General features: G+C 37.5%; 1 protein-coding gene across 22 annotated transcripts in view; it reads right to left on the bottom strand.

The window, feature by feature from the left end:
• Nucleotides 1-14,977, bottom strand: part of LOC137244961 (cyclic nucleotide-gated channel alpha-3) — a 978,574-nt gene extending 963,597 nt beyond the window's left edge. For 2 of the 22 annotated variants that reach the window (XM_067774814.1, XM_067774791.1), the window contains exons 1-3: nucleotides 13,698-14,977; nucleotides 3,841-3,900; nucleotides 1,347-3,565 (exon numbers count right to left, since the gene is read on the bottom strand). The gene's annotated coding sequence lies outside the window, so the exon portion shown is untranslated. The other 20 variants (XM_067774807.1, XM_067774799.1, XM_067774813.1 and 17 more) reach the window with 20 other exon arrangements.
• Between the last annotated feature and the right edge of the window lie 11,597 nt (nucleotides 14,978-26,574).

Consider the following 26,574-nt stretch of genomic DNA (forward strand, 5'->3'; position numbering starts at 1 on the left):
ATTTTTTAAATTAAGATATATTTCTTCGATATTTCGACTTCAGTCTGAAGTCATCTTCGGGAATCCTCGGCTTTGCTTATTCTTCGATAAAAAAAAAGAGAACATATTAAACACTGGAGGGTGTGGCATGTCATATGAGCAACAAATATTTATAGCGAACTCGGGATGAAGGAAAGGAAGCGAGTAAATAATCAAAGAAAAAGAAAAATTGCCTATTTTAAACAAAAACTACAAAGTACCCCCGGTAAATTTGATGCACTTTTTAAGAAGAGCTCAAAAATGGTTTTATACCTCATAAATACAGTCGAAATTGGTTAATTGTGCTCCTTGGTTATTTTCAGAGACTCCGCTAATTCTTATTCTCATAACTTTATGAAAAACTTAAGAACTTGATATAAAACATGCGATCATTTAAAAAAAAAAAATTTTTGTTTGCCTTATTAAACGTTTTTACGTAAGACTACCTTACAACTGCTTCATGGGATATCAATTTTAATAAACGTTTTGCTTAGCTTGTTAGCTTCATCAGAGGTAAAACGGCATTTATTTTACTACAGCATAAAGTTTGGAATTGAGAAGAAAACATTAAAAACATAACAAAATATGGCGTTGTGATAAAGTACTTATCCTTGATGAAGCTGAGGGGCTAAGCGAAACGTAGGTCATAAAATGGAAGTTTTTGTTTGCTCTTAAGCGCCTCCTCGGACAAAAAGTAGCCTAAGTTCAACATATATTTGACCTGCTATGATTTACTAAGAATACAATGAAATGTTTACACCTGCCATCATCCTTGAATGTTTATTGCGTCTACAATGAATGGCCAATCAAATATGTTTATAGTGATAACAAATAGTTCGTGGATGTTCCACTTTTCATTTTATTGAAAATGTTCATCCACATACCCATATGAACATAAGAGTGGGCCAAGAAAAGTAGTATTGTGAAAATATGTTTCAGGACATCCAAAAATACGCTCTATAAAAATTTCAGCGTTTTATTTAAATGTTTGAAGGTGAAGTGTAACATAGTTTGGGCCCATAATATCCACATTACTAGCTATGCATACACTTAAAGGAACTGAAAACGTTCTACAAATAGCGAAACACGATTTTTTGCTAAGTTGAGTCATTTAGTAATTATTCGAATTTGAAGTTTACCCTTAAATTATAGGTGATTCCCAATACGATTTGTATGGAAAAACTAGAGTAGCGATGAGGTACCTCTTAACCTTAAAATATAAAAAGCTGAAATTTGTAGAGGCTTTCTTTTTGGATGTTCTGAATACACTTTAGTTCTTGGTTAAGCACTAAGATTTTTGCTTAATATATAATTACGTTATCACTTACCTCAACTTTGCATTTACTATTTTTTTAGAAACTGCATCACTGCTTTACTGCAAACTTATTCGCTTTTGCACTTGATTTTTTTTTTTTATTATTTTTTTTTTATTTTTTTATTTTTACACAAATACTTTACATTCACATACGTTTTTGGTTATAACACATCCTCTTATTTATATACACACACTTTTTTTATATTAACATACACACACTCCTCTGGAGACGTTTTTTACAACAAATAATTTGTTTGTTTTTAAGAGAGAGCTTTTAGAATGCAATTACGCCTATATGTATGCTAAGAATTCGACAACCAGCGTTGCAGCATTTTACATAGCATGAAATTGTATATTTATTATTTACATATGTGTATGTTTAATAAGTATATGTAAAGTGAAATATTTCAATGACATCGTGAAAAAACACATAGCTTATGTAGATTTTCGCTTTCACTTTATTTAGTTTGAATTTTTTGTCGCTATATGTGAATTGTTTTCTTGTTTTGTTTTGACCTTGATTTTTCGATTATTTCGCATTCGGCGTCATAAAGACAGAAACAAACGCTTTAGATTTCCATTTTTACTATACACAGAAGATCACAATGTTCTTTAGCACTTTATATTGTTCAACAATTGTATGTATATATGCGCCTTTATATAAAGGCAGAGTTAAAAGTAGAGCATAGCATAGACATAAAAACACGTTTGCTATATATTATATATATGTATATATATGCATATATTTTTTTTTTGACACCCTGTATGGAGACTTCACGTAGTTGGCGACAATTATAACCACTGTATTTAACAATCATTGAATTTTATTTACAAGAGCGATATATGTACGTACATGTGAATATGTACATGAGTATGCATTAAAGTCTATTTCTAGGCGCATCTCATGCCAGCCCACTTATGAAAAGCAATGAACTGTCGTTATGCATATGTAGTGGTTGTTGATTTGCGTACTTTCACTTGCATATGACACACACACACACACAAGCACATATATCTAGATACGTGTGCACATGTATGTTTGTATTTGTATGTTTGCGACACTTGTGGGAAGCTGAAATTTGCATTGGCATTTATATTTCGCGTGGCCGGCAGCTGTACGTATGTATTTTATAGTCACAACGCACGATGTGTTACTTGGAATGTGAATTGCACACTAATATAGTTTCTATTTAGGTAAGCATGTGAGTGTTTGTGTGTGTGTACGTATACCAATTTGCTAAGTCGCGTGTCAACCGAATCGATATCATCTTATACCGCTAACCGACAACGGACACTTCTTCACTTACGCACTCACACTAACGTATACATACGTGCGCATTCATTACGAGAGCAATCAGCAGCTGAACTCTCGCGTGCAGTACTCGTATTTTTATTTTTATTTTTTTATTTATTTTTTTTTATTGTAATTTTTGTATATATTTTTTAAATTTCATTTTCTCTTTCTTCTATCACTATCATTCGCCGCTCTGTTAAACACTCTGCTGATTACCCTTCATCCTGTAACTCTCGCTCACAACTCTCATTGTTTGTTGCTAAAATGTTAATTTTTGTTGTTGTACTTGTTTGTTTTTTTTTTTTTCTCTATTTGGTTGGTTTTAACGTTTGCTTTGTTCTGGTATTTCACATTTATTTTATTGTTTGCTTGTTCCCACTTCGTTTGTTGTATCCGAATTTTGGAGACTGGATGCTGCTTTGCTTCTCGCGCTCTGCTCTCTATTTTTTATAGTTTTTTTCGCTCTTTTGATATAATTGTTTTTCCTTTTTCGTGGTTGTTTCGACTTCTTTTTTAATACTTCCCGTGTTTGACGTTTTCTTTGTCGTTTTTGTTTTACTGCTCGTCGAATTTTCTATTGTTGCACGTTTTAGCTTTTGTATGGGAATTTTGCTTAACACAATTGAATTTTTGACATATTTTTATAAATTTATATATACTTATTTGAAAAATTCTCCAATTTTTTTAATACACAGCTTTTATGATGTTTTTGAGTTCATTAAATTTTGTGCAGCTTTTAGTCGTACCTCGTTAGTAGCCGATGCTTAGGAATTCATATATATGTATATACACTTATATAGTCCATATGCATAGTTATGTAGTCCCTGGTTATATCCATGAAATTTCGTTTTAGATGTTTGTTTTTTAATTTTGCTTTCTACTTCATTCTGAGCACAAACGCATGCAATTTCATATGCATCACATATTTCTTTGCATACCTATTTGTTTGTTTGTGTGCATAGATATACGTTTTTTTGGTACATTCATACACACATTGCCATGGCGGAACGACACAAGGTGGCAGCATGGAACAGCTGATTATAAACTTTTTTTATTTGATTTGATACATCAACTTCCGGCTCAGTACGATTTTGACATTTGTCCATCGAATTTACAAAAACAAAGTACATGGGATTTTTATTTACGTTTGTAGGTATGTTACCATGCTGCCACCTTGTATCGTTCTGCCATGCACATTGCTTAGGTCACGAACCGCATGATAACTTCAGCTCACAAAAATACAAATAGTGTTTATCAATTCTAGGATGGCCACCTTTATACAGTATAAAGAGAAAAACAGATAAAACGGTTTTTAAAATATTTATATGTTTATTCTCGATAAGCCGATGTGACTGAAATGCCCAAAAGAAGGCTTTTGATATGCAAGCTGACAACTTTTTTTCCGAAATTGTACAAATAAAATCATGCTGGGATAAAAGTTTGAGTCTTAATCTGAAACTTTTTTGTACTTAATACGGCAGCAAATAGGAAAATATTAGCGGCAATTTTTTTAAATTTCATCAATTAAATTTTTAATTTTATTATTTTTATTTTTATTTTACTTTATTATTTTCGATGTTTTGAGAAAACACTGCTACAAACTATCTAACGAAAACTATAAAAGTCAATCTCAAACCCATTTTCGTATAACTTCTAAAATTCGTACTAACTTTACGAAAATTTCGACCTTTTTATTTGGAATTTTTTGTACTTTTTTGAGTAAACAGTTTTGCAGCATAATCAGTTTTAGTATAATAAAGTACTAAAACTTTGCAAAAAAATTCGGCGACAGACAGAAGGTTTCAATTCTGAAAAGAAATGTGTAAGAACGAAAATGGCGACCTTGTAACCGATGTCCAGAGGGTAATTAGATAATGGAGGGAACACTACTCTAAGCGATTTACCGCACAGGGAGGATGAACCCTATCCCGCAAACGATGATGATGGATTATGATGAAGTCAGAATATCAATAACCAGAACCAAAAAACAATAAAGCTACGAGCGCTGATGAACTGCCTTCGTAGCTACTCAAATACGGCGGCGAGGAGTTAGTAAGGCGCATGCATCAGTTTCTTTGCTAAATATGGTCAGAGGGATCCTGCAAACTGCGCCATCTATATCGCCTTCTTAATATCGCATATAAGGTTCTATTAAGTGTATTGTGTAAGAGATTGAAGCCCACCGTTAATCGGCTGGTTGGACCTTATAATTGCGGCTTCAGACCTGGTAAATCTAAATCTTGGGAAAAACCGCGAAAAAAATGTAAACACGTCACCTCTCCGTTGATTGTAAAACCGCCTTAGGCAGCATGAAAAGGAGCTGCATATATACCGCTACGTCATCATTTGGTTTCCCCGCAAAACTTATATACCTCAGAGAACTAACTGGTGAGAAGTGTTTGTGATGCTCTTAGAAATAGAAATAAAAATTAAAATATGGAAAAGTACAGCTATATTTTCGAATTGTTTCGACAACGTATTTAGGATTGATTCGTTTGGTTTTGTTGATTTTCCAGCAGGGTAGATAATTGATGTATTTGGGACGATTTCCTGTCATCCCTTGTCAAATTTGGTTTGGAGACAAACCGGCTTCGGAGTTGCGCTCTCGTCAGTGCCATTTTCGTGCTGCTTTTTTGGGATTATTTTGCATAGCTTAAGATGAATTTAATAGACGAAATTGGAAAGAATTGCCTCTGCTATTTTCCTGTTCCCTGGCCAAACCAAATTTGATTATAAATTTACGTCATATCGTTTCTCGTGAAAATGACTACGCAGAACACGGTTTAAATTTTAAACCATACAAGTTTTTACTTGTACTAAAATAAAAGAAAACATTGCAAACTCCGTCATGGAGTTTCGAGTGGAAGTTGTGGGTTCTACTCAATTAGCTATCACATATGTATAACAAAACCTATCATAACACTTAAAATGTATAACCAGAGTTGGGCAATATTTTAATTTTTATTTAAATAACAATGCGAATAAAAATAGTTCTGTTTTAATTATTTAAAGCTTATTTATTTATAAATAACTAATCTTTGCATACATTTTTGATAGATAATATATTTTGGAATAATTATTCGATTGAAAATTGTTTTCAATAACTCATATCATGATGAAATGAAATTTCAGGTGTTTGCATGCCATTGAAGTTTTCCGTTATTCTGACAAGATCGGCATGCATAAAATATGTATGTAATAAAACGATACCAATCCTACATAATTTACTATATTTCCATACGGAAATGAACAAAATGAGAACAAACATCTAAAAATGAATTGGTAGGCACTACTTTATTTCTGTCATTGTTTTGATATGAATTTCTCTTTAAAAAAAATTATTCGTTGACAAAATCCAATCGAAAATATTGCGGAAATATATTGTAAGTTTGGGAAAAATAAGTTTTCGAAAAAAATATAACCATTTTTTCCTAAAACAGGATCTCCGGAAGTCGGTCTTCTCATCGTTTGTTATATGAGCGCAAAATTTGCTCGGCATTCACTGCTGATAGTTCAAAAAATCGGTACGTGTCATTTGGTCATTTTGCAATTATATCCTTTAATAATAATTGTTCTTGAACCACTCTTGCTCACAGCTTTCCATCGGTCGGTGACCAGGAACCAGCAACCAGCACTGACCAGAAGTAGCGCTGAATTTATTTCGAAGAGCGAATTCGTATTGAGTGCGGCTTTACTGTCGTGGGATATCACCGTTGTAAGTTTTGCTGGTGTGTCCTTCGGAAGTTGATATATTAAGTTTTTATTCTCAGTTTATCCATGTTGTGGGATAACACGACCAGGTTTCCTTTGACTGATCTACTGCTAGGTGTAGTTGGGGTCAGGTGGAAGATTGCCTCGAACTGATTTGTTGGGCATTTTGGTCTGCTCTTACGACAGGCATGCCAACCGCGGGAATATTCTAAGCAATTAACCCGTTGGAGTCGTTTGGTCGGCTTTAAAGGATTTACCTTGAAATTCACACCGACACATCATCCCTTTTTTAGGATTAATGCTCTTTTCACGATGTCATCGGAAAAGCCCTGGTATTGGTTTTATTGTTTGATTCATTTTGAAGTAGCGTCTACTTCGAAGTCACCCCTTAGTGGTTTTGACAGTACCCTATACAGGTTTCAGCGATTTATTAGTTGTAGTGAATCGTCATTTCCTCTAGATAGGCCTTTGAACTCCACCTTACAGTAGTGATAAACTTTTGCTGGACTGCCACCTGTTATCGAATGTCCCTTCAATATATAGGTGCGCACAGGTCACAGTTTGAACGCATTTGAAAGCCCTCTGGGTCTTTGTTAATAGCTATCCCGTAAAAGGAGTCCTAGAAAACTTGCAGTTTCAACAGGTTTGTATCGAAGAGACGTGGGTTTTAGAGGAGTCGGTTCCGCATTGCAAAAGAAAAGATAATTGGTGTCATGTGGGGCACATTCATGATTCTGGACGAAGTTAAAACCTATTGCAGTATCCAGACCAAAGTTGTGCCAGAGAGACGCGCGTTGTTGTGCCGGAAGTCTGCTTTCCAAGCGGGGTCGCTTTGAGTTGTCAAACACTCCGAGTGCATATTTGCTATGAAAAGCTTCTCATTGAAAACTCATCTGCCTTGCAGATGCCGTTCGGAGTCAGCGTGAAACATGTAGGTCCCGCCAATTTTTAAGACAAAATAAAAAGCGCAAGACTCGAATTGGAGGAGAAGCTCGACCTAAAATCTCTATTTACGAAGATAAATGATGACAACATTTTTGATGGAAATCATTTTATGGAAGCTATGCTAAACGCACCAAGGAATTCGTAACTTTATGGAAAAATAAAACGACTTTATTTTAAATGTCGAATGCATTTTCGAATTAAGTTTCTAAACAAGTCTCTGAAAAATAAATAAGTTTATTTTAATAACATTAGTGCCTTTTGTATGATTTAATCGGGGATTGCCGGTATTGCTTTTTTAAATCTATGAAAACATTTATTTGAAGCAATTTTTTTAATTTTATAATTTATTTAATAATTTGGGAAAAATTTAAACAACGTGACATCAGGACGGACAAGGCGACAGCTGTTTCGATTATACCTTGTAAATCTCTTCAAAACCTTTTCTCCCGGGAGTAGGAGTCGAACCCTTTTTATTTTCCTTTTATTTTTTCAGATTGAGTTACAAGCTTTTCTATAACTTAAGGCAGAAATGCTTAAAAATTGTGGAAACCTCTTATGCCACTTAACTGGCTTAAGTTAGCCCAAGCCGTCTGATAGTTAAAGATATATTTTTTAAGCTACTGGTTTCACTGGGTGTTTCGATTTTTCTTTTTGTACAAAAACTGAATTAATACCAAAAAGGTAGTACGTAATGGTACTAAATGTTTCCCCTTTTTCGCTACCCTAAAATACATACATAAAAGCAATAGAGCTGCGGAAAAAGTGAGGTTATGTTGTCGACATCACCTTTATTATTTCATCATGACTGATAGTTTACTGATTTAAATATGAAACAAACAGAGTTATATGTTAAAAGAGAGAAAACAAGTGATTTTTTGGATATATTTATTATTCGATTAGCAAAGAAAAGAATTTAAAAAGTTTTTGTTCTTAGCTTTTTTAAAACGTTTTTGAGGTTTTGGACTTATTTTTGAAATATGTTTAGAATGTAAACCAAATAAACTTTAAAAACGAAGTAATAAATTGAGAAGTTTTAAGTTTATTGCACAAAGGTTGGAAAAATTTCTTAAACCGATTGATGGGCAAAAGTTTAGGTTCAAGGTTTTTAGCAGCAAGATTAAATTTTTTGTTTTTTTTTCGAAACCGGAAGTGTATAAAAGTTTATATTGTCAGATATTTTTTGATACCAGAAGTGTAAAAGTGTTTCTGTTGCTAGATTTTTTAATTTTTTTTATTTCAAAACAATTTTGGGACTACAGCTTTATCTTTAAATAAGTTTGAAATTTAAATTTAATGAAAATAAAAAAAACGGAGTAAGTAGTAACGGAGATTTTTAGCGCGAAAAATTTCTAGTAATTGCTTAAACCGATTAAAAAGTAAATGTAACCCGCTATAACCTCCGAAGAGATTTTAGGCCGAGCTTCTCTTTCAATTTGCGTCGTGCTTCTTTTAATGTTTACTACAAATTGGCGGGACGGGACCTACTCGTTTTATATCGACTCCGAACGGCATCTGCAAGGCGTTTTCACTGAGAACTTTTCACAACAGAAATACATTGCCAAACACTGCCAAGGGGAGACCCCGTTTAGAAAAATTGTCTTCTAATTAAAAACCCTTATTTCTAAAATTTTGAATTTACTTTGCCCAAGGCGTGAACGCAGGAACTTCGGTGTGGTAGACGGAGCACGCTACCATCACAACCACGGTGGCCGCCCAAACCGAGGAAAGGTTCAAAATTTGTGCTAAAATTGTTTAATCTTATATTTGCATTGTTTGTTTATCCAGCTGTATTTGTACACTTTGATATCATAATGGAGGGTTGCCTTATCTTACATTATAAATTTGAAAGTCTGTGAGGGAGTGAGTTTGTGAGTGAAAATGTTTGAATTGCTTTTCGTTTAAACTACTGGACTGACCATCGTGAAATTGTGTACACTTATAATTTTTCAGGAACCCAGAAAATTACATTCTCTATGTAAAATCTTTATATATTATATGGTTATGTAGATATGCGAATAAATGACCCAACATTTTCATTTATTCAATACACAATAAGACAGCACAAAGCCATTCTGAACAGATCACAAAATTGTGTAGGTGCAGCATTCAGGAAAAGTTTGAGCTCTGCAATGAGCTGATTCCTATGATTTGCAAACTATCGTCCAACATACGAAAGCAGATTGGTCCCAGATCCCTTTGTACATTTTGAATGTTAATATTGAGTGCTACTGTCAGATAAACCCTAACCTCCGAAGATATTTTAGGCCGACCTTCGCTCCCAATTTGCATTGCGCTCCTTTCAAAATTTTCCTATATATTGGCGGGACGGGTCCTACATGTATAAACGGCATCTGCAAGGCAGATGAGTTTTCACTGAGAACCTTTTCATGGCAGAAATACACTCGGAGTTCTTGCCAAACACTGCCGAGGGGCGACCCCGCTTAGAAAAAATGTATTCTAGTTGATAAAACTTATTTCTAAATTTTTGGTTGCTGCTTTGCCCGTGGCGTAAACCCAGGAACTTCCGTGTGGTAGGCGGAGCACGCTACCATCACACCACGGTAACAACTCGTAAACTTATTAATTGGAGGAACTTTTATTTGTAACATAAATCGAAAAACAATAAATGTTTAAGACTTAAAAACTTAAGTTATTGTCCATAATTATTATTTCAAGACTTTTATATCCAAATTATTAGTTTTGACGGCTAAACAAAGTAAAAATTTATAAAAATTATTTCGGATGGCTTAAAATATATTTGTTGCGCAAAATTCTTTGGAAGGCTTTTTTATACTTATTGAAATTTGTGTGATTCTTTCGAAACTCGAAGAATAAATAATTATTATTTGCGGTGTCTGGAGTTAACAATTTCGACGGCATTTACAAGGATCTAAAAATATTCTTTCCGAGAACCACTCAACTGAAACTTCAAAGCCCCTATTACGGTTTACAACTTAGCTCAACCTATCCAAAAATGTGTCGGTTGAATTTGCCTAGTCTTACAACTTTGTGTGGCATTACCGTTTACAATCTTGTGTTGTTGTAGCTGTCAAAGACATCAAAATCTAACAACTGACTACTAGCAATTTTCTCACAAAATTTTGCAGTTGTTTGGAAAAAAGGTAACGTTTTACAAGACGGTGCACCATCTAATTTTTATCAAAAGTAACAAAGCTCTCTTCAAAGGACGCGTTTTCACCTCCATTTTAGAATCAGAAAGCGAAAATAAACAAGTAAGGAAGGCTAAGTTCGGGTGTAACCGAACATTACATACTCAGTTGACAGCTATGGAGACAAAATAAGGGAAAATCACCATGTAGGAAAATGAACCTAGGGTAACCCTGGAATGTGTTGTTTGTACGATATGGGTATCAAATGAAAGGAGTTAATGAATATTTTAAAAGGGAGTGGGCCTTAGTTCTATAGGTGGACGCCTTTCCGAGATATCGCCATAAAGGTGGACCAGGGGTGACTTTAGAATTATACGATATGGGTATCAAATGAAAGGTGTTAATGAGTATTTTAAAAGGGAGTGGGCCTTAGTTCTATAAGTGGACGCCTTTTCGATATATCGCCATAAAGGTGGACCAGGGGTGACTCTATAATGTGTTTGTACAATATGGGTGTCAAATTAAAGGTGTTAATAAGAATTTTAAAAGGGAGTTGTGGTAGTTGTATATGTAAAGGCGTTTTCGAGATTTCGACCAAAATGTGGACCAGAGTGACCCAGAACATCATCTGTCGGGTACCGCTAATTTATTTATATATGTAATACCACGAACAGTATTCCTTCCAAGATTCCAAGGGCTTTTGATTTCGCCCTGCAACACTTTTTCATTTTCTTCTGCTTAATATGGTAGGTGTCACACCCTATTTACAAAGTTTTTTCTAAAGTTATATTTTGCGTCAATAAACCAATGCAATTACCATGTTTCATCCCTTTTTTCGTATTTGGTATAGAATTATGGCATTTTTTTCATTTTTCGTAATTTTCGAAATCGAAAAAGTGGGCGTGGTCATAGTCGGATTTCGGCCATTTTTTATACCAATACAAAGCGTGTTCAGATAATTATGTGAACTGAGTTTAGTAAAGATATATCGATTTTTGCTACAGTTATCGTGTTAACGGCCGAGCGGAAGGACAGACGATTTACTGTGTATAAAAACTGGGCGTGGCTACAACCGATTTCGCCCTTTTTCACAGAAAACAGTTACCGTCCTAGAATCTAAGCGCCTACCAAATTTCACAAGGAGTGGTAAATATTTGTTCGACTTACGGCAATAAATGTATCTTAGACAAATCAAATGAAAAAGGGCGGAGTCACGCCCATTTTGAAATTTTCTTTTGGTTTTGTATTTTGTTGCACCATATCATTACTGGAGTTGAATGTTGACATAATTTACTTATATACTGTAAAGATATTAAATTTTTTGTAAAAATTTCACTTTAAAAAAATTTTTTTTAAAGTGGGCGTGGTCGTTCTCCGATTTTGCTAAATTTTATTGAGCATACATATAGTAATACAAGTAACGTTCCTGCCAAACTTCATCATGATATCTTCAACGACTGCCAAATTACAGCTTGCAAAACTACTAAATTACCTTCTTTTAAAAGTGGGCGGTGCCACGCCCATTGTCCAAAATTTTACTTATTTTCCATTCCGCGTCATAAGTTCAACCCACCTACCAAGTTTCATAGCTTTACCCGTCTTTGGTAATGAATTATCGGACTTTTTCGATTTTTCGAAATTTTCGATATCGAAAAAGTGGGCGTGGTTATAGTCCGATATCGTTCATTTTAAATGGCGATCTGAGATGAGTGCCCAGAAACCTACATACCAAATTTCGTCAAGATACCTCAAAATTTACTCAAGTTATCGTGTTAACGGACGGACGGACGGACGGACATGGCTCAATCAAATTTTTTTTCGATACTGATGATTTTGATATATGGAAGTCTATATCTATCACGATTCCTTTATACCTGTACAACCAACCGTTATCCAATCAAAGTTAATATACTCTGTGAGCTCTGCTCAACTGAGTATAAAAATTTCGATTCTGTCAAAAGATATAAGCAAAAAATTTATTCAAATGTTCATGTTGTATTTTGCCAGATTGGTTGTATACACTCATGGAGAAAGGTGTTGGATACACCCATGGTTATTTTTGCCCCAACGCAGAAAGGTGTTCTGTGCAAAAAAACAATGGATCGGGCCCCATATTTTGGACGCTCTCGGGGCCGTTTTATGGGTTTTTGTATATATCTTTTTACAGAAATAAAATTTTTAGTTTCCGCTTTCGGATTCTAAAAACGAAGGCGAAACGCGTCTTTTCATACCATCTTTAATATTTTTTGATAAAAATTAGATGGTGCACCGTCTTGTAAAACGTTGCCGGAAAAAATGGAATGCGAGTAATTAAACCTTTTTTAAATTAATTTAAACAAACTTTATAGCCAGCAGTTTTGTACACATTTATAGAAAAAACAAGGTTTCAACGAAGGATTACATTGAAAAACTTATTGACCTTAAGGAGCGGCATTCGAAGTTGGACGAGGCAAACCTCAGTTCGGATGCTGCCAAAATAGGTAAAATTGTGCCACTTTGAGTCCCATCGATACTACCCACTACGCCGGGGAATCCTTTACCTGTTAGAGTAAAATGCATTTTTGAAGCGCTTTGCTCTTCTGCGGTCATTTGTGTTTTAATCGACTTCGATAATATCTAAAACCCATTTAATAACTGTAGATGTTGTCCAGTCCTACACTAAAATCATTTTCACAGCATTTTTGAATAGGGGTACAGCCGTCCCTCGAACGTGTTTGCGGATGTGGTTCTTCATTTCGTTGAGTAAAGAGTAGTTCCAAGGGATTGGATTGATCCCGCGAATTTTTTCCGTATTCGTGATAAAAAATTTTATCGCCAACATTTTCGTCGTTATAAAATATGTAAATCTAGCTAATATCTATTTTGCTATTAATAATAAAAATCACTTTTGAAAATGCTACAACTTCCGCCACAAATTGATCAGCTGTTCATTATCTGTCAAATCATCACTTTTGAAGTTGGCAACATCTATTCAACTTCAACTGATATAAGTTATAATTCGTAAAACCAAACTGTCTAAGAGTTGAGTTTTTTTAATTACAATCCAACTAAGTTGAGTTGTAAACCGTAATAAGGGCACAAATTTAAAGGCGTTGTTTTGTATTTTTTTAATTACGTATGAGGATCGATCCAATATATTTGACATAAATCTCGTTTCTGGAAATTATTTCTTTTGTGAGCTATTGGCTTATCTAATACACGCAGATATTTTACTCGTTTTACCTAATATTAGACTTCCCTACTAAATTAAAGCTTGGTATGCACTCCTACACATCGAAAATTATTACTTAGCACGCATTCTAACCCGATTCTCTTGATTAAACATACAGCAGCTGACTTTTAGCATCAAATTAGTTTTAAATTCTACTGAAAATTTTCAATTGTTGATGGCTTTAACGAGTTTGTTATCATTTCACTTACTTTCATCAAAACTATATTTCTTTTCACTCAATTGTACCGAATTTCTCTAATTTTCTTAGCACATACACAGAAGATTTGAGACAATACCGCTTTTGCTTTGTTTTATTTTTTTAATTTGCTCCACTTTTTTCTTAATACATACATACATATTGCTGACCTTATGACTTTAAGCCTTTATTAACAGCTCACTATTTAGTATGTATGCATATGTATGTGTACGTAACCGCATTACAAAAAAGCGCCGCAAAGTATGCTTCAAAATGAATGTACTTGTATTAATTGCTTAATTGAACACTTTTTTTGCGCAACTGCGAGGGCTGCTGTATCAAGCTGTGGCCAGACAAAGACGAGGTGCACATAACGGTTTCGTTTTTTACACTAATTAACACTTTCTTGACACTTATACACAGACATACACAGTTAGCACACACTATAAGTGAGGCGAGGAAAAAATCCTTTCTTATTTATTAACTCGCGTATATTTGACGTCATTGCTTATTGCACTTTAAGCTATTTTAAATTATTTTTAACATTTTTTTATAATTTTTGTAAAATTATTATTTTTAGTTTCTTGCATTTCTTTTGCTATTTTTCTTATCGATCATTCATGGCAAATAAAAAAGGCGTCAAACGGCATTCGAACGCACGTTATTTTCACTGTTTTCAGTTGTGTTCACTAGACCGCACAAACTCGGACTGCTCGGAATTTGCACAAAATATCCTTTGCCAGCATCGTCTCGTCATAACGCTGTTGTTCTCTTTCGAATGGAGATACTTGGAGACTCAAAATCAGTGAATAATGTTTTCTTGTTTTTTTTTTTGTTTTTTTTTTTTTCAAAATACAGGAAGATAAATATTTCTTGCTTACCAGCTTTTATGTTTGTACGTATTTCTTCAATTTATTTCTTTATCCTTACTCGAATTTTATTTTTTATTCAACCACACTTTGGATAATTCTGCCAAGTAAAGTAATAAGAAGTATGTACATATGTATGTATTTAACAAGCTTTTACAGCCTTCTTCTTAGCAAAGTATCGCTATCATATCGCAAAACCGTCGCGCATATATCATACACACACGCACACGCAAAAAACGCAGTCAAATATGAATTTGTCGCCGCTCGCACGCTACCAAAACTCACATTCCGCACAGCACATCCGGCGCAAAGCAAAGCACAACGCGAAATCATCTGTGTTCACACGCACACAATAAGTTTCAGTTCGATTTCAGATGTGGTCCATATTCGGTTTGGGCTCAGCATCTCCAAAATGAGCGCATATAGGCTGACTGACGAGAGTAAGTACGTTTTCGTATTGGAGATTTATACTTCCAATGCTCCTTCCAGTTACCTATTCACATTATCCTTGCGTACGTGCAGGCATATGGCACAGGAAGAGCATGATAGAATGACAATTGTAATTTAGCTTTGACTTTTAACATACATATGTACATGGAATGAAACTTGTGTGTATTTTGAGAAATTCACAGCTCACAGCCTGTTGTGATTTGTTAAGCTAGTGATGCTAAGAAATGTTCTGATATGCGGGTAATGGAGGCACGGATTATATCCAAACCCTGCTCCTGGGTTCTGCACTAGGCTTTGGACTTACCACGAAAGAGCGCTTTCCAATGAAACATAAGAACTAGCCTCGAATAAGAACTCTTTTTTCTGATGATGACCACAGCAAACGTATAAGAGGCTATGGTTTTAAAGACCATGATTTGAGGACATGTACCTGTAATGTCCAAACTCTTTTGGGAGAAGGTACCGAAGCCTGGCAGTTTCGGTTTGCCTAGAAGGTTCAATATAGTCATATTAAATCGTTCCTGGGATAGTCGGACTTGTGACTTAATGGCGCTTGTTACCCTAATGTGCAGGATCTCTATCCGGCAAAGGACCATCAACATCGACAGTACTCCCCATTGCATTTGGGAAGTATCCTTATTGCTAAAACAACAACATACCGCCACTACATTAAAATCATACTGGTGACTTTAACACCAGGGTGACCAAGGAAGGGGTCGAGTCTCTGCCCCTACAGTCGGACAATTTATACTGCATGATGTAACATCTCTCATCGGGTTGAGGCTTATTGACTCCGTAGCTCAAAACTAACTGATACAATGTGTAATGCCGTGCTGCCTCCATAAAAAATCATGCTACCTATAGGGCTACGTGGCGTTATCGTCTGCGAAGAAGGAAGAGAGACGCCTTTGTAGAAGAAACAAATGTTAGGCAGAACGGCTTGACTGCGAGGAGCTTCAAATGCTGACTGGTAGGAATAATGACTGAAAATTTTATCGAAAAGTCCCGCGAATGACGGAACAAATTTTCGCAGAAATTTTACTGGCGACCCGGTAACTGTCGTGCAGAGTGTGCTTACGTTCTGGAGGGAACATTTATCTTCATTGCTAGCTAGGAGAAGAAGAACCAGCAAATTCTCGGCTAAAGATCAACAAGGCATGGACTACCCACCGATATGTTGAAACAAGGAGGCGAAGATTTGGTACAGAGCATGTATTAGCACCTATATAATAATATTATGGTCAAGGTGATCGCGCCAATTACCGTGGTATCAGCCTGCTTAACATCGCGTATAATGTTCTGTCTAGCGTGCTGTGGAAAATACTGAAGCCCAAAGTCAACGAACTGATTTGCCTTTTTCAGTGCTACTTGAGAGCTGGTAAATCTATTACTGACCTTATCTTCACCTTGCGCCAGATCCTGGAGAAGACCCATGACAAAACAATCGACAACCATCATGTTTCTGTCGACTTCAAAGCAGCGTTTGAAAGTCTGGAAAGAAGTTGTTTGTATGCAGCTCTGTCTTATAATAGTACTTTTTGGAGCTTTCTGGCCGGCTTTCCTTTAAAATAAAACAAATGTTTACTTCTTCATCCTACGCGTTTCGACGCTGTATTGCGTCTTCCTCAGGGATTTCCATTTATTGCACAAAAACGAAAAACATATAAGTTGTTGGAAATTAGCTTAGTCATAAGACGATACACAGTTATAATGCCGATGGCAAGTATCGAAAGAGGTTTACTGATAAGCAGTATGAACGATTTAAGAAAGTGCCGCATATAAGAGTCTAAAGGCTTCGCTGGCTAAGTCATGTTATGCGAATGGGCAGAGAAACTTTGGACAGGAGAGTGTTTCATTTAACACCATAGGTTGGAAGCAGGTGTAGGCAGACTAAACCACCCTTGGTGCTTCCAATTGGCCTCAGTTATCGCGAAATAGGGATAGCTTGCGTGCAAGCACTAGACATTTTTAATAACCATCATACGCCTACGGTTCTCTCTCGTCAGGTATCAGGGCGATTTCGATTTCTACCACGACTTGCAGATGATCTTCGGGTATGTGCAGCCCTGCTTGAGTACACGCATTACTGGATTTGTTGATCAATTGCAACTGTCATCTCTTTTTATCTCTTCTCAATGAATCGGCCCATGCATTGCCATTAATGCTCTAACGATCCGGCATCCAGTATAATGTATGTTAGACTGAATGGAATCAAAAAGCTTCAAAACACCGCCACTAAATTAAAAGCTTATGTTACGCGCCACCTCGTTTGGGCTTTCTCCCAGTGGGTAACACTAATCGTTTTATCCTGATGTGTGCAGTTTCGTTGCATTGTGTTTGCTGTCTTTGTAGCAATAAATACAAGACCGAAAGGTTTCGGGGAGTGTTACTGATGCTGATGGTCCGGATATCGTTCCAGTACGTTCCGGTACCTATCACCATTCCGCCCTAACTATTAAGTTCATTGGAGATTTCCTGTCTCTTTGGCCATCATTAACACTAATTTTCTTAAACTTGGCTACATACCGAAGTCTACATACCTGGACAACGCTACATACCTGGACAAAATTACTTCATTCCAAAGGTTATCAGAGCTCTTACTTGCCACCTACGGATCTCAGACCAATCAGTCGCGCTCGTTACTGCTAAAAACGTTGAAGAGCCCGATTGGTAGGCACATGCGGGACATGCTCTTTGGGTGACATTATGAGGGGCGACAATCGAGATAAATGTGTGCAAAGGAGGTCCACAGTGGGGGCGCTCTATCTCCTCTTGTATATTTTGCGGTAGTAGCCTATATTCTGCTGATTATAGGAGCCAGTGCCAGGCGAGTGGTTGCCAATGCAGTTGGCATGGGTGGTCCTGGTGTTAAAGTTTATGGGCTTTCTTTTAAGTACAGGCTATTGTATGCTGATAACTGCGGCAGTTGGTTAGTTAATTGGTTCGCGGATGAGTCGAAGTTTGTATCGAGGGTTTTTGCCAGAAGATCGATGATAGTCGCAAGTTTAAAATATGCGACCACTGAAGTTTCTTTAGAGGGAACTCGCCGCGTTTAGGTTGTAGTAGATGCCACTACGGTTCAGCAATCTAATATCTACTTAGGTAGCTAACGACATTCAGGGCTCTAAGCCCGAACGTGTTACAACCAAAGTGATCTAGAAGTGCACGAACTTCCTTACGATTGCCGCAAATTATTTCAAGTTTGGGAGCCTTCCGGGATATAGCATCGTCCCGACCAAAACCCACGCGGGTCTCTTAACCCCAAAAGGTTCAGTTGAACAGCCAAACATCGGTCATTGATTTCGCTAAGTCTCATCTATCCTTGTTGATTGTAGTTCTGGTGTTATGTATTAACATACAAAAAGACTCTTCCTACAGCAGCGGTACGTAGTAAGAAGAGGTGGAGTTGTGGAGCCTGTTCCTTCCTGACTGTCATCCTTTGCCAGAACTGAGCCAAAAAATATTTGGGCCTTAGAGCATTTATCCAAGGTCAAGATCAGTCTTATTCGAATATACTTACATTCTACATTCCTAATTTAATAAATCATTATTTACGTTACCCGTTATTTTTTGTGGCGGAATCGTATACATAAATGGAGTATAAGAATATTGTGAGAAGGGGCTAAGGCTCATCCTAATTTATTTGATTGAATATTACCTGTACGAATTATACAAGATTTTAAACGGAGTCGGCATGCACCAGTTTTTGGCGACACATCCCAGAATAGTACGAAAATTGGTTGCTTATACACCAATAAATCAGACTTTGGTTTTCCTACAAGAAATATATGTCTACCAAATGGCTCTATATGACTGGTAAAATTGCATTTTCCCGCATTTTCCATCCCTACAGGGATACTTATAGGGAGATGGCATGAGATATAGGTGATATGTCTACCTCAGCCTTTAATGGAAGTTTCTATGGGTTTCTTGAAGGCGAATTGACAATCCCACAAGATCAAATGCATATGTGTGATATTCGCTCTCCATTTAACCTATTCCTGGCACATTTCCTCCAATGCATATGCGATGCGCATGTGTTGGGGTTAGTACCTTACCTTCCGGTCAGTGGCGTAGTAACGGTGGGTTTTCGGGACAAACCCACCTCCGAAATATTAGTACTTTCGTAAAAAATTTCTTTGATATACATTTCAATTTCAAAAGAATCGATAAATCTTTCGCTCCATCGTCGAAATAATAATTTTCATCGGCAGGCAAGAAATAGCTTCAAGAGAACATCGTGATTCTGGTCCTATATCCCTCGAGACTCCTCCCCATAATGATGGTAACTTCAGATCTATATTAAGATTTCGGATGAATGCTGGTGGTCAAACATTGAAGCAACATTTACTTCAAACTGCCATATTGAAAAATCGCGTCACATCTTACACGAGTCCACAGATTCATAATGAACTCATCGAAATTTGCAGGCACATAACTCTTGAAAAGATTGTTGCAAAAATCAATGCAAGGGAATGCTGAACTATACTCGCAGATGGGACAACCGACATTAGTGGCGTGGAACAATACTCACTATGTTTCCGTTATACTGAAAGAACTGCAGATGATATATTTCTGAGAGAAGATTTTCTACAGTTCATCCCGATCGAAGATTGAGATAGAGGACTTGCTTCGTCATTGATAAACATTTCAAAGAAGCTGCAGATCAAACTGGAGTTTTTGTTTTCACAAGGATACGACGGTGCAGCTGCAGTGAGCGGAGAATAGAATGGTTGTGCTGCTGCAGTTGAGCAGAGCTCACAGAGTATATTAACCTTAATTGGATAACGGTTGGTTGCACAGGTATAAACGAAACGAGATAGATATAGACTTCCATATATCAAAATCATCAGTATCGAAAAAAAAAATTTGATTGAGCCATGTCCGACCGTCTGTCCGTTAACACGATAACTTGAGTAAATTTTGAGGTATCTTGATGAAATTTGGTATGTAGTTTCCTGGGCACTCATCTCAGATCGCTCTTTAAAATGAACGATTTCGGACTATAACCACGCACACTTTTTCGATATCGAAAATTTCGAAAAACCGAAAAAGTGCGATAATTCATTACCAAAGACGGATAAAGCGATGAAACTTGGTAGATGGTTTGAGGTTATGACGCAGAATAGAAAACTAGTAAGATTTTGTACAATGGGCGTGGCACTGCCCACTTTTAAAAGAAGGTAATTTAAAAATTTTGCAAACTGTAATTTGGCAGTCGTTGAAGATATCATGATGAAATTTGGCAGGAACGTTACTCCTATTACTATATGTGTGCTTAATAAAAATTAGCAAAATCGGAGAACGACCACGACCACTTAGAAAAAAATGTTTTTAAGTCAAATTTTAACAAAAAATTTAATATCTCTACAGTATATAAGTAAATTATGTCAACATTCGACTCCAGTAATGATATGGTGCAATAAAATACAAAAATAAAGGAAAACTTCAAAACGGGCGTGGCTCCGCCCTTTTTCATTTAATTTGTCTAGAATACTTTTAATGCCATAAGTCGAAAAAAATTTACCAATCCTTTTGAAATTTTGTAGGGGCATAGATTTTATGACGCTAACTGTTTTCTGTGAAATAGAGCGAAATCGGTTGAAGCCACGCCCAGTTTTTATACACAGTCGACCGTCGGCCGTCAACACGATAACTTAAGCAAAAATCGATATAACTTTATTAAAAAACACTATTCAGGTACTTATCTGAACTTACTTTGTATTGGTGTAAAAAATGGCCGAAATCTGACTATGACCACGCCCACTTTTTCGATATCGAAAGTAACGAAAAATGAAAAAATGCCCTAATTCTATACCAAATACGAAAAAAGGGGTGAAACATGGTAATTGGATTGGAATATTGACGAAAAATATAAATTTAGAAAAAACTTTGCAAAATGGGTGTGACACCTACAATATTAAGAAGAAGAAAATGAAAAGTTCTGCAGGGCGAAATCAAAAGCCCTTGGAAACTTGGCAGGAATACTGTTCGTGGTATTACATATATTAAAAATTAGCGGTACCCGATAGATGATGATCTGGTCACCCTGGTCTACATTTTGGTCAATATCTCGAAAACGCCTTCACATATACAACTACCACCACTCCCTTTTAAAATACTCATTAACACCTTTCATTTGATACCCATATCGGACGACAAATTCTAGAGTCACCCCTGGTCCACCTTTATGGCGATATCTCGAAAAGTCGTCCACCTATAGAACTAAGGCCCACTCCCTTTTAAAATACTCATTAACACTTTTCATTTGATACCCATATCGTACAAACATATTCTAGAGTCACGCTGGTCCACCTTTATGGCGATATATCGAAAAGGCGTCCACCTATTGAACTAAGGCCCACGCCCTTTTAAATACTCATTAACACCTTTCGTTTGATACCCATATCGTACAAACGCATTCTAGAGTCACCCCTGGTCCACCTTTGTGGCGATATCTCGAAAAGGCATCCACATATAGAACTAAGGCCCACGCCCTTTTAAAATACACATTAACACCTTTCATTTGATACCCATATCGTACAAACATATTCTAGAGTCACGCTGGTCCACCTTTATGGCGATATCTCGAAAAGTCGTCCACCTATAGAACTAAGGCCCACTCCCTTTTAAAATACTCATTAACACTTTTCATTTGATACCCATATCGTACAAACATATTCTAGAGTCACGCTGGTCCACCTTTATGGCGATATATCGAAAAGGCGTCCACCTATTGAACTAAGGCCCACGCCCTTTTAAATACTCATTAACACCTTTCATTTGATACCCATATCGTACAAACGCATTCTAGAGTCACCCCTGGTTCACCTTTATGGCGATATCTCGAAAAGGCGTCCACATATAGAACTAAGGCCTACTGCCTTTTAAAATACTCATTAACACTTTTCATTTGATACCCATATCGTACAAACAAATTCTATTCACCCCTGGCCCACCTTTATGACGATATCTCGAAAAAGCGTCCACCTACTGATCTAAGGCCCACACCCTTTTAAAATACTCATTTACACTTTTCATTTGATACCCATATCGTGCAAACAAATTCTAGAGTCACCCCTGGCCCACCTTTATGGCGATATCTCGAAAAGGCTTGCACCTATTGAACTACGGCCCACGCCCTTTTAAAATACTCATTAACACTTTTCATTTGATACCCATATCGTACAAACAAATTCTTGTCACCCCTGGCCCACCTTTATGGCGATATCTCGAAAAGGCGTCCACCTATAGAGCTAAGGCCCACACCCTTTTAAAATACTCATTTACACTTTTCATTTGATACCCATATCGTACAAACAAATTCTAGAGTCACCCCTGGCCCACCTTTATGGCGATATCTCGAAAAGGCGTCGACCTATTGAACTAAGGCCCACACCCTTTTAAAATACTCATTAACACTTCATTTGATACCCATATCGTACAAACAAATTCTAAAGTCACCCCTGGCCCAGCTTTATGACGATATCTCGAAAAGGCGTCCACCTACTGATCTAAGGCCCACGCCCTTTTAAAATACTCATTAACACTTTTCATTTGATACCCATATCGTACAAACAAATTCTAGAGTCACCCCTGATCCACCATTATGGCGATATCTCGAAAAGGCGTCCACCTATAGAACTAAGGCCCACTGCCTTTTAAAATACTCATTAACACTTTTCATTTGATACCCATATCGCACAAACAAATTCTAGAGCCATCCCTGGCTCACCTTTATGGCGATATCTCGAAAAGGCGTCCACCTATAGAACTAAGGCCCACGCCCTTTTAAAATACTCATTAACACTTTTCATATGAAACCCATATCGTACACACAAATTCTAGAGTCACCCCTGATCCACCTTTATTATTATTATTATTATTAAAAAGACTTTGTCTTACAGATACAACCACTATGTCAAATAAATAAATAAATAAATCTCGAAAGGCGTTCACATATAGAACTAAGGCCCACACCCTTTTAAAATACTCATTAACACCTTTCATTTGATACCCATATCGTACAAACAAATTCTAGAGTCATCCCTGGCTCACCTTTATGGCGATATCTCGAAAAGGCGTCCACCTATAGAACTAAGGCCCACTGTCTTTTGAAATACTCATTAACGCTTTTCATTTGATACCCATATCGCACAAACAAATTCTAGAGTCATCCCTGGCTCACCTTTATAGCGATTTTTAAACAAATTCTAGAGTCACCCCTGGTCCACCTTTATGGCGATATCCCGAAAAGCGTCCACCTATAGAACTAAGGCCCACTGCCTTTTAAAATACTCATTAACACTTTTCATTTGATACCCATATCGCACAAACAAATTCTAGAGTCATCCCTGGCTCACCTTTATGGAGATATCTTGAAAAGGCGTCCACCTATAGAACTAAGGCCCACGCCCTTTTAAAATACTCATTAACACTTTTCATTCGATACCCATATAGCACAAACAAATTCTAGAGTCACCCCTATTCTACCTTTATGGCGATATCCCGAAAAGCGTCCACCTATAAAACTAAGGCCCACTGCCTTTTAAAATACTCATTAACACTTTTCATTTGATACCCATATCGCACAAACAAATTCTAGAGTCATCCCTGGCTCACCTTTATAGCGATTTTTAAACAAATTCTAGAGTCACCCCTGGTCCACCTTTATGGCGATATCCCGAAAAGCGTCCACCTATAGAACTAAGGCCCACTGCCTTTTAAAATACTCATTAACACTTTTCATTTGATACCCATATCGCACAAACAAATTCTAGAGTCATCCCTGGCTCACCTTTATGGAGATATCTTGAAAAGGCGTCCACCTATAGAACTAAGGCCCACGCCCTTTTAAAATACTCATTAACACTTTTCATTTGATACCCATATCGTACAAACAAATTCTAGAGTCACGCTGGTCCACCTTTATGGCGATATCTCGAAAAGGCGTCCACCTATAGAACTAAGGCCCACTGTCTTTTAAAATACTCATTAACACTTTTCATTTGATACCCATATCGCACAAACAAATTCTAGAGCCATCCCTGACTCACCTTTATGGCGATAACTCGAAAAATCGTCCACCTATAGAACTAAGGCCCACGCTCTTTTAAAATACTCATTAACACTTTTCATTTGATACCCATATCGCACAAACAAATTCTAGAGTCACCCCTGGCCCACCTTTATGGCGATATCCCGAAAAGCGTCCACCTATAGAACTAAGGCCCACTGCCTTTTAAAATACTCATTAACACTTTTCATTTGATACCCATATCGCACAAACAAATTCTAGAGCCCTCCCTGGCTCACCTTTATGGCGATATCTCGAAAAGGCGTCCACCTATAGAACTAAGGCCCACGCCCTTTTAAAATACTCATTAACACTTTTCATTTGATACCCATATCGCACAAACAAATTCTAGAGTCACCCCTGGTCCACCTTTATGGCGATATCCCGAAAAGCGTCCACCTATAAAATTAAGGCCCACTGCCTTTTAAAATACTCATTAACACTTTTCATTTGATACCCATATCGCACAAACAAATTCTAGAGTCATCCCTGGCTCACCTTTATGGCGATATCTCGAAAAGGCGTCCACCTATAGAACTAAGGCCCACGCCCTTTTAAAATACTCATTAACACTTTTCATTTGATACCCATATCGCACAAACAAATTCTAGAGTCACCCCTGGTCCACCTTTATGGCGATATCCCAAAAAGCGTCCACCTATAGAACTAAGCCCACTGCCTTTTAAAATACTCATTAACACTTTTCATTTGATACCCATATCGTACAAACAAATTCTAGAGTCACCCTCTGGCCCACCTTTATGGCGATATCTCGAAAAGGCGTCCACCTATAGAACTAAGGCCCACGCCCTTTTAAAATACTCATTAACACTTTTCATTTGATACCCATATCGTACAAACAAATTCTAGAGTCACGCTGGTCCACCTTTATGGCGATATCTCGAAAAGGCGTCCACCTATAGAACTAAGGCCCACTGCCTTTTAAAATACTCATTAACACTTTTCATTTGATCCCCATATCGCACAAACAAATTCTAGAGTCATCCCTGGCTCACCTTTATGGCGATATCTCGAAAAGGCGTCCACCTATAGAACTAAGGCCCACGCCCTTTTAAAATACTCATTAACACTTTTCATTTGATACCCATATCGTACAAACAAATTCTAGAGTCACCCCTGGCCCACCTTTATGGCGATATCTCGAAAAGGCGTCCACCTATAGAACTAAGGCCCACGCCCTTTTAAAATACTCATTAACACTTTTCATTTGATGCCCATATCGTACAAACAAATTCTAGAGTCACCCCTGGCTCACCTTTATGGTGATATCTCGAAAAGGTGTCCACCTATAGAACTAAGGCCCACGCCCTTTTAAAATACTCATTAACACTTTTCATTTGATACCCATATCGTACAAACAAATTCTAGAGTCACGCTGGTCCACCTTTATGGCGATATCTCGAAAAGGCGTCCACCTATAGAACTAAGGCCCACTGCCTTTTAAAATACTCTCGCTTCCCAAGTCGGTTCTATGTATCGGAGCGACTCGGGATTTTTCCCGACCAAGGACTGTCATTTCAGTGTGACCCCATTTAATTTGTTTCGTCCCTCCCACAAATTGTCATCCTCCCAGCAGCTCCTTGCAGCAGGACTGCTACATATTCTCTTACTCCGGGAAGGTATCGAACCCAATCCGGCTCCGTCTCCTGACCCCGGTCCTGAGAAATGGTTTTGCTGCATTTGCCAGAAAAGAATCTTTTTAGGACGGTCATACTCTGTTCAGTGTGTCTCGTGCAGGGGATGGTTGCATCGGACAGGTTGTTCTGGGCTTGATCCCAAAACCCGACGTCCACGTAACTTTTATAAATCTTTTGTGGCTCCTTGCTGCTCCCGCCCAAGGGCGTCCCGTAGTCTACGCCTAAGCGTATCCCCACTACCTTCCAGCAGCTTCGCTGCTCAACAAGCCACAACAAGTACCCGCTGCTGCTCGCGCCCCACGGCGCCAACAACTCAAACAGCTGATACCACTCATAACTACTACCTTCGTAGTAGAGCTGGTAGCAATGCTGAGCATCAGCCCCTGCCCCCGTCTTCTTCTCCCCCCCTCTTTTCTGGCAGCAATCGTGCAGGTCCGGGAAACAGACTCTTAGTCCCTGCCTCCGTTTGCACCGCCTGCCAGCACAGAATATATAGGTTTGCGACATCCGCTCAATGCAGCTCCTGCCTTGGGTGGTGCCACTTTCCTAGATGTTCTGGTCTCCGCGACAGCAACCCCTCTACGGGTTTCATCGCGCCATGTTGCCAGGTCGCAAACCCAAATCATCCGGGTACCCCAATGCTTGCCCAAGGGCGCCCAGTCCCAAGGCCACAACAGCAATTGCGTCCTGGCCTTCCACAACCTAGGCGTAGTCACCCCTC

Source organism: Eurosta solidaginis, chromosome 3 (genome assembly GCF_040869045.1).
Source record: "Eurosta solidaginis isolate ZX-2024a chromosome 3, ASM4086904v1, whole genome shotgun sequence".
Taxonomy (NCBI): domain Eukaryota; kingdom Metazoa; phylum Arthropoda; class Insecta; order Diptera; family Tephritidae; genus Eurosta; species Eurosta solidaginis.